Here is a 16607-nt window from a genome sequence, read left to right on the forward strand (position 1 = left end):
AAAAAAAATTTATACTGTTTGAAACAGACTTTTAAAAGAAGTTTGCACATAGAATTATCAAAAGAAATTTCTTTTTTAAAACCGAGTTGTGATAATACTTTGCCGAGAAAAGAACATTTGCGTAAATAAAGAAGGATTTCCGGACGACATTATTGTACCAACTAAATGTATGACACAGCGAAGCACTCAGCAGCTTCTTAGGAAGCTAATACTTGGAGATTTAGATGTTTATTCACTTTTATTTTGTACCTGATCATTTTATACTTTAAGAAAGACAACTCAATTTCAATCAGATTATTGATTGTCTGTTGATCAAAATGTGTCTTTTTATTTATTTATTTATTTTTTCATTTTTTTTTTGGGGGGGGGGGGGGGGTGTGTTTTTTTTCGTCGTATAACTTAATAGGACTCTAGCTAGCGAACCAAGTAACCTTGCATACCATAACACCTTAAATATTGCACTGTAAAAACCTGCTCATACTGTTTGTTACATGTAAATAAATTAACTTCATATAATGTATCAAACTTATAATAATAATATGATTTAATACATGTATGTTTATATTACGATGTTGTATAGACGTCGTATAAATTGTTCTGATATTTGAGCCAATACAATTGATCATACGTTTAATCCGGAAGTGGTATGGATTCTTCTAAAACACGAAACCATAGGTAATTGCCCGGATATAGGAATTTTTCATTGGTCTGTTTCAGACAGAAAAAATATATATATATGACAAAATGCGTCGAGTTTGTGTCCCTTCTGAAAACGAATTCAGCAGAGATTATCACATACACAGTCATACTAAGCACCATATAAAACGCTCTCTAGCAGCCGGGTATGGTATTGGGCAATGCCCGATAACTTTCTTTGCATTGATAAAATCTAAAGCAAATACTGAATTGTCTGTTTTTTCTGTCGCTTTATTATAATACTTCCTCGTGAAAAGTTTGTTTCCTTGGTTTCTTTCATCTTAATTGTTTTAAATCAGTCTGGGTTTGTGTGCACTGCATTTTTTTAATATCTTGAAAGATACATTTGTAGTTTAACGTCATAGAAATATGCAATTAATAAAAAAATAAAAGAAAAAAAGATCAATGGCTTTCAATGATGTTTGCATTATTCCTAGGTCGTGGAATGGTGCACGTTATCACAAAGTAAATCCATTAGCGTCTCGGGATTCGGAATTAGTCAATATCTTGATCATTATTTATATTACCACACAAATTGTGAACAATCGTTTCATTATCAGATGCGTAGTTCAATTTAACAGAAGACTGACGCGAAAGCAGAAGGAAAAAAGACGGGGTTATTTTTCTGCTTTTTTCCAATGTTTATGTTATAACTTTTTTAAACGATTTCACTATGGAATATGCAATCTGTTAAACATTGCTTTTGTAATTATACTTATTTATTTTTCCGATGGTGAAACATTCAATGATTCGGACTCATTATACACTTACTTAACTTCCGGTCGCAACAAAAACCTGAGGCCTCCTTCCGATACTAGCCAGCCAACGGAAGTTTTTGTTGATTTTGTCCTTGTTAATCTGGAAAAAATAGACTCCATCCAAGGTACAGTATCCCTTACTGGATACTTTCAAATATCATGGGAAGATCCGAGAATGACATGGCAAGTAATGGACTATAATATATCTTATTTACAAGTGCCACAGGAAATTATCTGGAAACCACCGCTAATCAATGGAAACTCAGCAAGTGAAATGAAGTTTCTAGGCATTGACGGACTTCTTGTCACGGTTATGTTTGACGGAAAAAAATCATGGCTTCCAGGTCAAAATTTGAAATTTTCTTGCAGCATTGATATTTCACATTTTCCGTTCGACGAACAAGTGTGTGATTTATTTATTCTTATATGAGCATATAGTGGACATGATATTGTCCTCAATTCTACTTCCTCTGTCGTGGAAACCTCTGTCTACAATAAAAATAGCGAATGGACCTGGAAAATACAAAGGTGTTAATCGACAATTCGATAATTCCATCTGTTGCGTTCCGTTTTTCCTTCAGGCGTCGACCTGTATTTTTGGTGATCACCTTACTTCTGCCATCTGCCGGCAATTTTACTCGCTTTGTTAAATATCGCTGTGTTCATTTTACCACAGGATTCAGGGGAGCGTATAGGACTTTGTATAACAATGTTGCTATCTGTTGTTGTTTATTTGACTATTGCGCAAGATCTACTTCCGGCGTCTGTGGAACCAAGACTATCTTCTATATGTATTGTTCTGATGGTTGATCTGATGATGAGTGGTTTAATCCTCCTATCGGTAATTATTAGTTGTTGGATATTCCATAAACCAGTAATAAAAATTCCTAAATGGCTACAGGCATTCACTATTAAATGTTCCCGTAAAACTAAGATTTCTGACGGGAATCCTACAGATGATGTGAATCCTATTAAGACAGAAGGGATTGTTGATTCCAAAGCGAAACCGGAAGGAGTGTTAGTATCGGGACCAGATGTGGCGCGCGTATGGGATCATCTAAATATGATTGGTTACCTCATAATGTTATTTGCTGGAACTGTTGGATATTTTCTTGATACGCGGAGTTGACAATGTTAAATCTTTGATGTGAGATGTCATTTACAGCAAACTTAAAAACTAGATTAAAGAATCAGTCGAGAATAAATTCTATAAATGCATAAAAAAATATCATTCAATTTATATAAAGTAAATATTTTTTGTCTGTTTTAGCAAATAAGAAGTGCTCTTTTAAATTTCAAAAAACGTTCCGATTTACAATTTTATATTGTTTACGCCCGAATACAAGAAGAAACTATCCAATAACCAACACATAAAAACAATTAAAATAAAACAAATCTAACCTTACGATACACAAAAGTCAATGATGACGACAGAAGATGGGACTTCTTAACGTAAGCGTTTTTTTGACTACTCTTTTAAGACTATTAAGGATGTTCAATTGAATAATGAGGCATATTTGAAGGATTGTGTAAAGACTCAAGAAACATTATCGTAAAAATGTAACGAAGAATGCATAAAATTGTAAAAATCAATTGATCTGCAGTTTGATACAGTGTGCACTCAAACTAAGCCTCAAGTTTCCATAATTATTTCAAATGACCACTGTGACAGTTGATAGCTACAATAAACTATCACTGTACATATTTTCGAATAACCATCAAAACTTAGAAGGTACTCGATGTTTTGACATGTATACATTCAAAGGGAAAATCATCGTTACAAACTTTGCCATCATGCCAATCAGTGCTCTCAAAGTTTGACTTCCTTACATCTAATTAGGACACATCATTGGTCAACCCATAGGCGGATCCAATGCGGCAAAAAAATACACCTGAGACTGAAACAAAAAATCAATCAAGGCAGTGGAGTAATGGCCCCTTACTTATAGACTTATGAAAATAACGTATTTTTGTGAGTATTTGCACGCATAAAAAGTGTTAACAAAGATTTTTGTGGCCCCCTCCCCTTTATGCGATTCTCTGGATCCGCATCTGCAACCTAAAGCAGGGGAATAAATACGTATATTTTCCCTACAGACAGCCATAGCATCTTAGTCACTCAATTCGAGCGATTGAAATATTTTCTGAATACATACCCCACCAAAGTGTATGGAATCAATATTGATATTATCGGAGACTTCCTCATTCGCCATGGAGTCTAGACTGGCGGAAACAGGTTTACGGTTTCATACTAGACAAAGAAAGGATAGGAAGTCTACAAGGACAAAAAAAGTTATTTGGAAATACGCATATGAACACAAAAATTCTGAAATGCTTCTATAATTTATGTATCGTAGTAATCGACTCAAGTTTCTGTTCCTTAACACATATTGCAATGTCTCCAGACGTCTGTTGATTCCAGATGACCACGATATAATTGAAGAACGGAAGTGAATGTGAAAGTCGCCTAATAGTATAACAGTTGCTATGGACCCAGAGATGTTGAAAAGGGGGCTACGCTGAAATTTGGCCAAAAATGTTCCACTAAATAATCAAATTTAAACTGGTAAAAAAAAGACTCCAACCCTCGGACCTCCCCTTGAATCCACCATGATTGTAGACTAGATACGTTGCTAATGTAAAGACAAATTAGATAAAAATATTTTTTGGGATATCTAAACGGGGTATGGTCTATCTCTGTCACCGTTCTGACGTGTTTTAGAGTGAGTGCCGAAAAGAGGTCACCAAGCCCTTGCCCTTTTATTTTCTCTGTCGGTTTATGAAACTGAGCAATATAAGATTAATAAAAAGAAAAAAGAAAATGAATTTCAATCTTAATTACTTTAGTGCTGAAGGTACAGTACAGCTCGCAACATAGTCTGATAAAAACTTGACATCAAATGCCAGGTATTTATTGCTTCATTTTCCTTCATTAACAGGACGCCATTCCACAGCACCACCTGTGGTTCCAATATACAACAGGAAGCGACTAATTACCTCACTAGCACAGGAAAATCCTTTCTTCAGCAAGTAGCTCCCATCTGTATTATGAGTCATTTTTAGAATATTTTCGGATCAATGTTACATTTGGGTTATACAAAATACGGAAGAAAAAAAATTGATTAATTAAATGCATTTAATTTTGTGTGTGTACATGTATAATTCTGTTTATATACATTCTAGAATTGAAAGTTTGCATATACGCAGAAATTAAAGTGTTTTTATAAGATTTATTCCATAATTATTTTGAGGTATAATGTTTTTTTAATAATTATATAAAATATGCTTTAAAAGAATGAATTTCCATTTGTACATGTTGCATATAATTTTAATCTAGTAAACATTGAAAGAATTGTAAATGTTTTTAACATATGTTGTTTATTTCCAAAATATGACCAAAATTTTAAGAATTAATAGGAAAAAAGTTTGCTCATTACATTTTACAAATTAACAGTGCAATGAGTGAAATATTTCATGAGTAATAATTATTACCCCCAAGTTAGGACTGTCGTGACTGAAAAAAGTATTGTTTAAAAAAAATCACCACATTAAAGAGTCCGTTCACTAATATTACTTTCAGGCTTGTTATTTTGTTGAAAATTCAATTAACTATCTGAAATTTCCTATATGCATATTCAAGAGCTTTAATAATTTCTCAATGCTATTATTCAGAAAATACAAGAGGCACCCAATAGCCTCAATCGCTCACCTGGTTAAATTATGACTGTCAAGGGCAATAAATTTAACAAGAAGTTGTCCAACAATTTTGACTCAAGAAGACTTTGGTAGGACTTGTCATAGGATCATTTCAGCAATTGAGAGTTTCTTTCTACATGTGTACCTATCATAGTTTTCAAGATATTGGCTGAAAACTGAATAAAAAAAATCATTTTCCACATTTCAAGGGTAATTATAGCTCTTACAAGGAGTCGTCTGACGACTTTGATCCCTTCAAAACTTCTGTAGGCTTTATAATAAAGATCATTTTGTAATTTGGCTAAACCTAACGGTTTTGGGAAATAATCTGCGAAAAACTACTGTCTGACCCCTATGTTCTATTTTTAGTAACGACGGCTATGTTTTTTTGACGGATCAAAAATCAACACATCATGCAGTTCGATGCAGGATACTCCAAGAAGCATTCTTACCAAGTTCCGTTCCAATTGGTCAAGTAGTGTCAGAAGAGAAGATTTTTGAAAGAAATGATATTTAAAATAGTAAAAAAGTATAAAGCACATTTGTCGAACTCTTTGATATATATGAAAAAGTTCGGCAAATGTGCTCTTTATTTTCTACATAAAAATGTCTCTCTAGATACATGTAGTTAGGTATGTTTGTTAGTTATCGAAGTACATTGCTCTTTTATTAACTATTGGAAGTTTGGTTTAAAACTTCTTTTGCAGAAACACATGATGGAAGATTAAGAAAGAGTAATCAAGGGAACCAAGGTTATAGCGGTAATCAAAAGAATGTAATCCAGGGACAAAAACCAGACATGGAAAACAGACGTACACAACAAAGAGCATAAAGTAACTAAAATCATACATACAAAGTAACAAAAGTAAATGAGCAACTCGGACTCCACTAAAAACTGGGAGCATGGACCATGTGCACCGGTAGGGTAAGCGTCCTCTGCTTTTCTAGAAACACCCGCCGAGTTGCTCATAGAAAGTCAAGTCCGGGGTAGACAAACGAGGAAAGGAAAATTATGACCCGTTGAATAAATCAGTTTTCATGGTGCTGATGGATACACCATAACGATCCACGAGTTCATGATGACGACCATAAAACTTCTGTAGTGATGACTTCAAACATGTAGCAACATAACCCTGTTCCAGAAGCCTATTTGTTAGAGTTCTAGCGCGATACAAAAAGTCTGCGTAGTTTCGGCAAGCTCTGGCATAACGTATGAGTTGTGATATGAACACTCCATACGCAGGAGCCGAAGGGATGTTGCCACAGATGAAAGGAAAGTTGACAATTCTGAATGAAAAGTCATCACGTTTGACTTCACAGTGTCTGTAGTATCCTTTATCTCAAGTTCTTTTGGGTAGATGCGATGCATCAAATCCCCGAAATTAGGATTGTTTAAAGATAATACGTCATCTATATAGCGGAAACTGAGATTGAAGGATCTAGCCAAACGATATTCTTTCTTTCTGATCAGATCAGCTATAAAGTCAGCCTCATAAGAGTGAAGAAATAGGTCAGCAAGTAAAGGAGCACAATTTGTTCCCATTGGAATGCCGACCGTTTGTACAAAAACACGTCCACCACACTGGACAAATATGTTGTCGATTAAAAATTCCAGCATTTTGTAAACATCTTCCTCTGTATATTTGGAGGATGATTTGGAATTATTTCTTACAAAGTATGAGGAATCTCTACCAAGAACTATATATTTGTATCTAGGTGTACCATCTTTTTTGGAAAAACAACGATGTATAATGTTTTAAGTCGGGATTTTAACTGAGTATGGGGAATAGAAGTATACAGTGTTGAAAAATCATAGGTTTTAATGCTATTATATTCAGATAATAGTCTTGAACTGATTGTCTCCAAAAGATCTTTCGAATTTTTCAGGATCCACATTGAATTAATACCACTACGGGAGTAACAAGTGTTGTGGTAGGACTGTAGACCCTCTTTGACAGTTGTGAGTATAGAAGTTATAACTTTTGAAAGAGGTTTGGTGGTACATTTTGCAGATCCAGCTATGACACGTTGTTTGTATGGATTCTTGTGAAGTTTAGGAATCCAGTACATAGACGGTAAATCACAATCATCGTCCTTGGTAGAGAGACCAAAAGAGGATAGCACAGATTTATGGTTTTCCACAATTTCTTCTTTGGAAAGAGTGGTAGCAGTGTAGGTCTTACCACTGCTATTATTTTCTACGTCTACCTCTGATAATAAACATTGGATATAAAACGTTTTGCAGACAAAAACAATGTTGTTTTGGGCTTTGTCTGCTGGTACGACAACATATTTGTGATGTATAGTAGACAATGTTTTGCTACATTAGAAGCACTAAACTGTAATTGCCATTTGCTGGCATATTTGAACATATGTAAAGCATTTTCTGAAATTTCGCTTGTGAAGTAGTATCATCAGCAAAACATTGGGCAGAAAAGGTTACATCCTCCACCCACATTCAGCAAAACATTGGGCACACAAGGTTACATCCTCCACCCACATTTCAGATTAGTTTCAAGCTGAATAAGCAAATCATTACTGAATACTAAATGAAGTAAACCAGATAATACTCCACCTTGTCGCACCCCTTCGTGAACATTAAAATATCTAGATTCACATTGATTAATTACAACAGCACTTATAGTATTGGAGTATCAATAATACAGCAGGCTTTGCCTCTTACCGACAGTTTAAACAATTTATACATAATTGCTTTGCGCCAGACGGTGTCAAATCCTTTCCGGCTATCTAAGAATGCACAATAAACACCACTGTGTGATTCAATATTATGAAATATTGGTTCATAAAATAAAAAGAAGCCACAGACTGTCAGGCATCAGAAGCCGCTATGAAATCCCTGCTGAAGAGGATTAATAAAAATATCGGATGTAAGAATATGGGATTGTAGGCGAGGCAAAAACAATCTCTCGAAGACTTTCAATAGGCATGATAGTTGACAAACTGGTCTGTAGCTATAAGGAGACGATTTAACTTTGTTACCACCTTTGTAGATTGGAAATATCCAGCCTTTCTTCCATTGTTTGGGGACGTAGGATTTGTTCACTATGCAATTAAACAGCAAAGTCAATGTTTTCACAACAATTTTGCCTCCGTGAATTGAATGTTTATTTTGTATCTTGTCCGGACCGTATCGGACTTTTTTTCATATTGAGCCCCTGATAATCTTTTCAATTTCTTCCTCCGTTATGACGCCACCAGGTAGAGTCTTTAAGTTTGATCATCATCGGAACATTGAGTTTGTATCTGACAGTATTTGTGTAGGATATGGAAGTTTTCATTGTCAAAGGACGTATCATTTGGGATTTTCTGAAAAATTCAGAGTCAATCTTTTAATTGTAATTAACTCATATATCCAGTGTTCGTATAATTGAGAATATACAGGATGTGGAAAAGGTCATAAAAGGTGGTCACTGATTACACAGAATGTACTTAAGGCAAATTAATAGACATGACAGATGCTATTGCATTGTACTTACTCATAGATTTATTTTACTTTGTAATGTATCCATATGTAATCATTTTACAATATTGCATTTTTATTTAAAAAAAAAGAAAAAGAAAAAAATGCTTGAAGTCTTAAGGGACATTATAACATTTGTTACTCTTCGACGGAGTATACAGTGTAACTTATTTTCAATTTTCAATAATTTTTCGAAAAAAATAATGTGTCAAAATCTTTTATTTCGATCTTTATACTGATGCATATGCCTATACATGTATGTACTTTTTAATTAGGTACATTTCATCTCGAGTACAAAATGGAAAACAAAACCTTGACATTTGTAACTTTTAAGCTAACTTTTAACATTTCCATTTTAAATTGAAAAGTAAAAGCATTTGTCTGCATTGGAGGAAAAGCAAAAAATACAACTCTTTGTGATTTTATATACATGTATTTTTTTAAAAACTAAATGAATATCAAGTATCCTCTCACGTGTTCTCATAAGCCATAAAAAGGTCTAACAAAGTCAATATACTCATTTCTTGTCAACCTTTTATGATAAACCATTGAAATAATTTCTTCACTTGTTTTTTTGTGATAAACACAACTCAATAACCATTCACTAATTACCATTCACTAATTACCTTCTTAATCAATATCGTCTTTATTAAAGCTTGATGAGGTAAATTATTCTTCCAGATTTTGATGATAAAACAGAAAATTTGATTGAAACCTTAGATATAGAATAAAGTGAAATACTTGATATTGTAAACATATTAAATCCAAATAAAGCATCTGGTCCAGATATTATAAGTCATAAAATGCTCAAAATATGTCCGGAAAAAATAGCATTTCCTCTTCAAATCATATTCAATAAATCTATCCATCAATGCATATTTCCATCTGAATCCAACGCTGCCAATGTAATTCCAATATTTAAATAGGGTGACAATTCATTGCCATCAAATTATCGACCGATATCGCTAATAAGTTGTGTTGGCAAAGTCATGGACGCGATTGTACAAGTATGTTTACAATCATCTTGTCTCAAACTCTTTGATATATAAGCACCAATTCCTACATTTGAGAACATATAAGTTCAGTTTTATTTGGATTACTTTGACCATTCATCCAACTCCTGGAGATCATCATCAATTACAGTTTTGATATGTTCATGGCTTTGGTCAAAATAATTAAACCAAGTCACATCTATAAATAATCTGCTTAACGAAGTTAATTTCTCAGAAATGTCACACACACACACACACACACACACACACACACACACACACACACACACACACACACACACATATTTGCATCGCAAATTTGACAGTTCTAACATCTAACATAAACTGAAATAATTCTTCAACTAAGAACACAACGTTTTGTGGAATGATACAGTTATAAAATGTACAATCATAGATTATGAAACAATAATGTCTTACAGTCTTTCTTGTAGGGCTTTACTGCAATATCTTCATGGCTCTACTTCTATTGGGAAAGTTCCACTCCTAAGTTTTGAGATGGTAGAGCGTTGTTTTAATGACATATTTTTGCCAAGATTTTGTTTCTGTGAAAAGTCATCTTTTAGCGTAATGTATGTCCTAAGTTTTGGCATTGCAGCCACGTCAGTGGGGCCGGTATGACTTACAGAGTTGGATGTTTTGCTCTCCGAGTTAAAATATTTTGTCGGTAGCGCTTACAGCAGGTTTTCTACAATGCATCATTTTGGTCTTTTCAGGATTCACTTTCAGTCGCCATAAGGTAAACCAATTGTTAAGTGTGTTCAGCATCTTTTGTAAGACATCTTCTGTTTCTGCAATTAGTCCAATATCATCAGAGTACACTAAAAGGCTCAACTGTTCATCAGAGTTAATTTTGATTCCAAGTTTCAGTCCTGATATCAAGAGCGAGATCGTTAATGTATTATATTGGAAATTACAGATGTAAACTTCTCCGGACTATGATATACAATTACGGAATCTTATCAACTTTTACTTTTATCGTAACTTTCTTCGTTAATTTCATTAATGCTGGAACGTACAACGACACGGAATCTTTATATAATTATTTGACTTCCGGTCGTAACAAAAACGTGAGACCACATACCGATACCACTAAACCGACCAAAGTTTACCTTGATTTCTTTCTAATAAATCTACAAGAAATCGACGCTGTTGAAGGAACGGTTTCTCTCACCGGATATTTTCAAGTCGCATGGAATGATCCTAACATGGCATGGAACAGAATGGCTTATAACAATATATATCACCTACAAGTACCGAAAGATACAATTTGGATACCACCACTTATCAATTCTAATTCCGCGAAAGAAATAAAAATCCTTGGAATAAATGGACTTCTCGCGACGGTTGTATTCGATGGAAATATATCGTGGTATCCAGGGCAAAATTTGTTATTTGCTTGTAACATCGACACAACGTATTTTCCTTTCGATAAACAAGTATGTGATATGGAAGTACTTGGATGGGGATACAACATAAATGACGTGGTATTTAAATCCACATTTTTACGGTACAAACCATCGAGTATAATGAAAACAGTGAGTGGGAACTGCAGAGTTCAAGCGTTTCAGTCGCAAATCTTGCAATATCGGTACCTACTACAACGCCGCCCAACCTTTTTAGTTGCAACCCTGGTTCTACCAGCTATTTTGCTTTCATTGATCAATATTGCCGTTTTTCTTTTGCCTCAAGATTCCGGAGAGCGAATTGGGTTCAGTATTACGTTACTGTTGGCTGTTGTTGTTTATTTGACTATTGCACAAGGACTACTTCCGGCAACCGCGAAACCGAGACTGTCCTCTATTTATACCATTCTTATAATCGATCTGATGATGAGTGGATTTATTCTCCTGTCAGTTATTATCAGTTGTCGTATATTCTACAAACCGGAAGTAAAACTTCCAAAATGGATTAAAAAGCTAGCATGATTTAAACAGAAATGTTGTCGCGAAAAAAAGGTTTCAGATGAGAATAGTTGTGATGGCGTCTAACCGTTTGCCGAAAAAGAGGTTATCAACTCAGACGATAAATCAGAAGAAGCATATCTAACAACTGGGCCAGACGTGGCAAGAATGTGGGACCATGTCAATTTGTTTGGTTATTGTCTTACATTTCTGGCAGGTCATTTAGCATATGTTCTAGATATTTACATTGGAACTATGGAATAATATGTTTTTATTTTTCTAAGCCGAAACTTATAACTTAAATTTGGCTACATTCATATTATTATACATTGCATTCATATCTTTGTGTATTAAGATGGTGTCCATGCAAAACCAGGCAGTGCGTGGCAGATGAAAATTTTATTTAAAAAATATCATTCATTTCATATCACAAATGCGTCTGCTCAAAGTCGAATGTTAGTTACTAGATTAACTTCAAACATTAATATAAAGCATTGAAATTCATCGATATTAAAAATTTTACTTCTTGCAAAATGTTATTGCTTTGTCTGGGAACTTTAACATCATGCCATGAGCCATCCATTGTTGAAATAAAAAAAAAATTAACATATGAATCCTTTTTATGATATAAACATTACATTGGAACTGTAACGGGAGAGCATGGTTTGATTCACATACTCCGCCACCGATGATCGAACCCGAAACCGCTCAGTGATAAGCCAGCGACAAACCGATTCGGTTGAAGAATAGATCCTTAAGCCAAGTCAATTAACTGGCTGTTGAAATCTAACTATATACTACAACGCAGGTAGGCCGTCCTGCCACATTTCCTACCCCTTAAGAGTCTTGGTACCCCGTACGACTCTAACACTAGCTCCTTAGCTAACCAAACACCGTGGGTCTTTTAGTTGGGCGCAACGGTTTATCGCTTCTTCTATAGATGGCCATTCAGGTGTTCAACACACCGTCTCTATGCTATAAGACTGTTACAGTCTGCACGTTCTTTGCCTCTAACTTATTTATGGTTATGGCGTTTTCTCATAGGAATGTAACATTCCGAAAGAATGCTTTGGTTTAGATTTATTCGAATCTTAATGCTTCTTTATACGCTAAATTATTACGAAATTATTCGTAATTCTGGTTTTCTGTCGAGCTACAAATATGGCGCGGTAAGCAAACGTTTATGGCATAAACCAGTCACTTCCAGTTGCATTGTCGTACCGATTAATTTTTAAGTTATTAAGCGTTATGCATTTATAAGCGATATGCACCATTGTTTTATATTAAAGGCTCTGTACTTGGTCAAATAAACTATGTGTTTTAATATAGTTTTCATTTATACATTTATACAGTGTTACAGTTACAGAGTCCAGTGCATGAACGTACCACACAACAGGGTGTCTTTATAAGTTATTTAGTCTGAATATGGGTAGTTGATATAGACAAGAAAAATCTAGAAAAAACGAATACATTAGTGAATGTCCGAACATTTTCAATCATTTATTAAAAGAATACCACACTACATGTATGGTTAGGTTGGTATTAACTTATCGTTCGTGGTTATATCACGTGACGCTGTATATTTGATAGTGGTAACAAGTCCCAATTATGACAGTAAGTGATTCAACATATTGTTAAGAGGTAGTCCATGTAACAATCAGGCAAATCCTATTATATGGGTGGCACAACATTTTACCCCTGTGCTTTCATTTTGTAATATAAGTTCTATGACATTTTTCTACAAAGAAAAATATAATCGCACAACAGCACAACAGACTTGGATGGTTTAATGCCTTATTTAAGAGAAGTAGCTCAGTAAACATTGTTTTTGAAAGAAATATGATTTTTTAAAAGTTGAAATTTTTCTCATAATTTTGTTGTTTATTTCCTGATTTAACCCCATTCTATACAAGGAAATCAACTAGTTTGTCTTCATGGTTTGTGACTTACTCCCCTTTTCTTAGTACATGTATGTAATGTACGATAAAATAGCGATGATATTTTTTCTGATACACCTACAAAATCGACCGACGCTTACTTTCATTTCCCCTTGAAAAATCGAAATTTCTTTTAATCATACAGTTAGATTCAAAATACCCATTGAATTAAATAAATAAAGTATAATTGACAATTCTTAGTACTATTCGTTTGTTTAGTACAAATTAATCTATTCCCAGGGTCATGCAGATCCAGATATGATCAAGAAAAGTGTGTGTGTGTGTATATGGGGGTGGGGGGGGGGGTGGGACCCCAAAACGGGATGGCAGGCTTTCACGATTTTCTCATTTTGCCCATAAAGTGGAGGACTCCTACTCCTGGAACACCCCTGGATCCGCCACTGATAGTCATATTGTCTAATGTTAAAGGAAATTGGTTTTAAATTTGACATAAATTGGACGTTAGAACAAGTTCGAGGAATTAGTCTCAAGAGTACATGGGCAGAATATATCCTCAGAGTAAAACTCCTCTTCAGACCTGCATGTAATAATCGCTAGCTGACTCTGCTCGTTTAGTTGCGCTGCTATCCAGGATGTTGAAATATAAACGAGGTATATTCAATAAGAATCTTCTATGTAGACATGTAACCGCTCTCAATTCCGCTAGCTAAATATATGTTCTGCAATGCATGATAGGAAAAAGCTCAGTGCATGAGCACTACTCATTACAAATCTGCAAAACTATTTCCGGTGACCCAAAAAATATTGTTTGTTGGATGGTTTTATACACCGTGAATCACTTCTACATTGTACCATAGGTAGTGTGTCAATTGTGTATGGATTTGTATTTATTTGCTTCGGTAAACTATTTGAGCAGATACGTTTTATATATTTATAGTTTTTTTAATCGTATAATTACGATAAGACGAAGAGTTAAAGGGATGGTAACTTTCTTTTTATTTAAAGCTTCGCTAATAGCATGCTTGATTTGAGCCAAAAGGGCAAATAATAGCCTGGATCCCTCTTCGAATCTATTGGTTCACCTGGACTGCAAATATGAACATTACACAGTTCTTATTCTCTACCAGTATAAGTGTTCTTGGACGTGTGTTTGTCTCCATTTTTCAATGCCAATCAGTTATTTTCAATTTCCTCTTTCTGGTCAATAAACGAACAATGTCCACAAATAAAGGCCACTTCAATATTGTTCCATAGTATTTGGTTTTAAGAGAATATATGTTTATAGCATTTAAAACCCTATGAAAATATTTTATATCCTGAGTGAAAATAAGTAGAAATGGTAACACCAAAAATCAATTCATTAATTTCAAAATATGAAATGCATGTTGTTGGAATCATTCGGATTTTATCAAACTGGTCAATATATAGGACGTTAAATGTTGGATTAGCCTTACCTTCGTTGGTTCTATACATGACAAAAATTAAAAAAAAAATCTCCTCCAAATATGATGATAAAATTAAAGAAAAAGTAATACTATAAACAAAATAAGTATTATATGATAAATCATTCGTTTTGACCTAACTTATGATTTCGGTCCACAAAACTAGTAAACCGAAATGCCAAATGCAGCACAATGGATATTGTACTGCTAAAATATCGAATTGAAATGGTAGACTGGAAAAAGTCTGTTTTAGATAAAAATATTTAATTTTTTTTTAAGTGACAAAGAAAGAATAAAAATATTCTGAATCAACAAGTCATTAGTTAATTACATGCATCAACTCTGATCAGTGCTGACTTACTTGATACCCCCGCTCTCACATTTGATACCATGCACCTTCGTTGTCCTCCATTTTTATTTGAGTCAAAATCTAAAACAGGATATGCTCCATGAAAGCATATAAAAGAATTTTGTGAAAGTTTAATTAAATTCCATTGAGTGGTTTCATGGAAGTTACAGATAAGAGACAGGTACTTAGGTGTCTCCATTCTTACAAAAGACAAAGTCCATGTTTTGTTATGATTGTGTAACCAGCAAATTGTTTTGGACAAAGTCTAAATTACATTTGTAGGTGAACAATGACAATATGTAATAAGGGTTCTGAGAAAGTTATATTAATTCCATTGAGTCGTGTTTGGGGAGGAACGAATAGACAATATTACATATTGGGAAATCCGGAATTGTTCCGAAATTGTACGGCCTTCTAAAACCACTATTTTTGACGCTAATTTTCTGTTGGTAGAAAGTTAGGGCATTTTTTGGAAAACGAAATCGACTTTCTACTTAAAATCAATCAACATTAATTTTCCGCATGAATTTCCCTCTTGCTCTTCATTGAGTGACCAGTAATAGGGTATGTTAGTGTTATTACGTGACGCCGTGGTTTCATGAGAATGGGTCCTCATCTACCATTCAAATGCGTGGAAATTCGTCATTAACATATCAATGGGTTCAATGTTAAGTGCAAAATATCTTTTTGTGTAAAAATGCTGATAAAAAAATGACAAATATCTTAGACTAGTTCTAGAGGATAAAAATGTTAAGACAAGCATAAAATAGAAATTTTGCAGTGCTTTACAGCGTTTCGATTTCCCGGAAGTAAACAACAAAATACAGATCGGTCTTCGGATTTCAATACATTCTACATCGGAAATTCAGGAAGGGAAACTATAACTAGAACGAGACCTACAGACCCTATTTTACCCCAAAAATCTTTACCGGAAGTAGGAAAATGTATAAATTAATGATTTTTCCGTAAATTTGGAATATTGTTTATAAAAAGTGAGTATCCCTATGCGTAATGGAAAGAAGGACGCCTATCACTAAGTACCCTCACTCAAAAAGGGACGCCCCGTGCAGGTCCGGGTGTTAAAAGAATAGGCCTGCAGCAGCGCTAAGCTTGTCGTAAAAGGCGACTAAATAGTGCTCAGAAACCTAGCCGGGGGCTAGGCCTAGCTCTGCCCACAGAGCTACTGGGATGTGTGCCCCAGGTGGTGGAATGGGGTACCCCTGGCGTGTTACATGCTGGGGTTGTCAAGGCTATAATACGGAAAATCTGACCGCAAACCATAGTGGTGCACCGTGTTGGGAAAGATGCCACATTCTCGCACGTTAAAGAACCCTGCTGTGGTATTCGATAGGAGTAGGAACCTTTGCGCTCCG

General features: G+C 34.7%; 1 pseudogene; it reads left to right on the forward strand.

Moving 5' to 3' along the window:
- Positions 1–1101: 1101 nt before the first annotated feature.
- On the forward strand, positions 1102–2728 carry LOC148602310 (neuronal acetylcholine receptor subunit alpha-2-like; annotated as a pseudogene).
- The last annotated feature ends 13879 nt before the right edge of the window (positions 2729–16607 follow it).

The sequence above is a fragment of the Perna viridis genome, chromosome 11 (assembly GCF_037379345.1).
Source record: "Perna viridis isolate PV_CMFRI_1.1 ecotype Kerala chromosome 11, ASM3737934v1, whole genome shotgun sequence".
Lineage (NCBI taxonomy): Eukaryota > Metazoa > Mollusca > Bivalvia > Mytilida > Mytilidae > Perna > Perna viridis.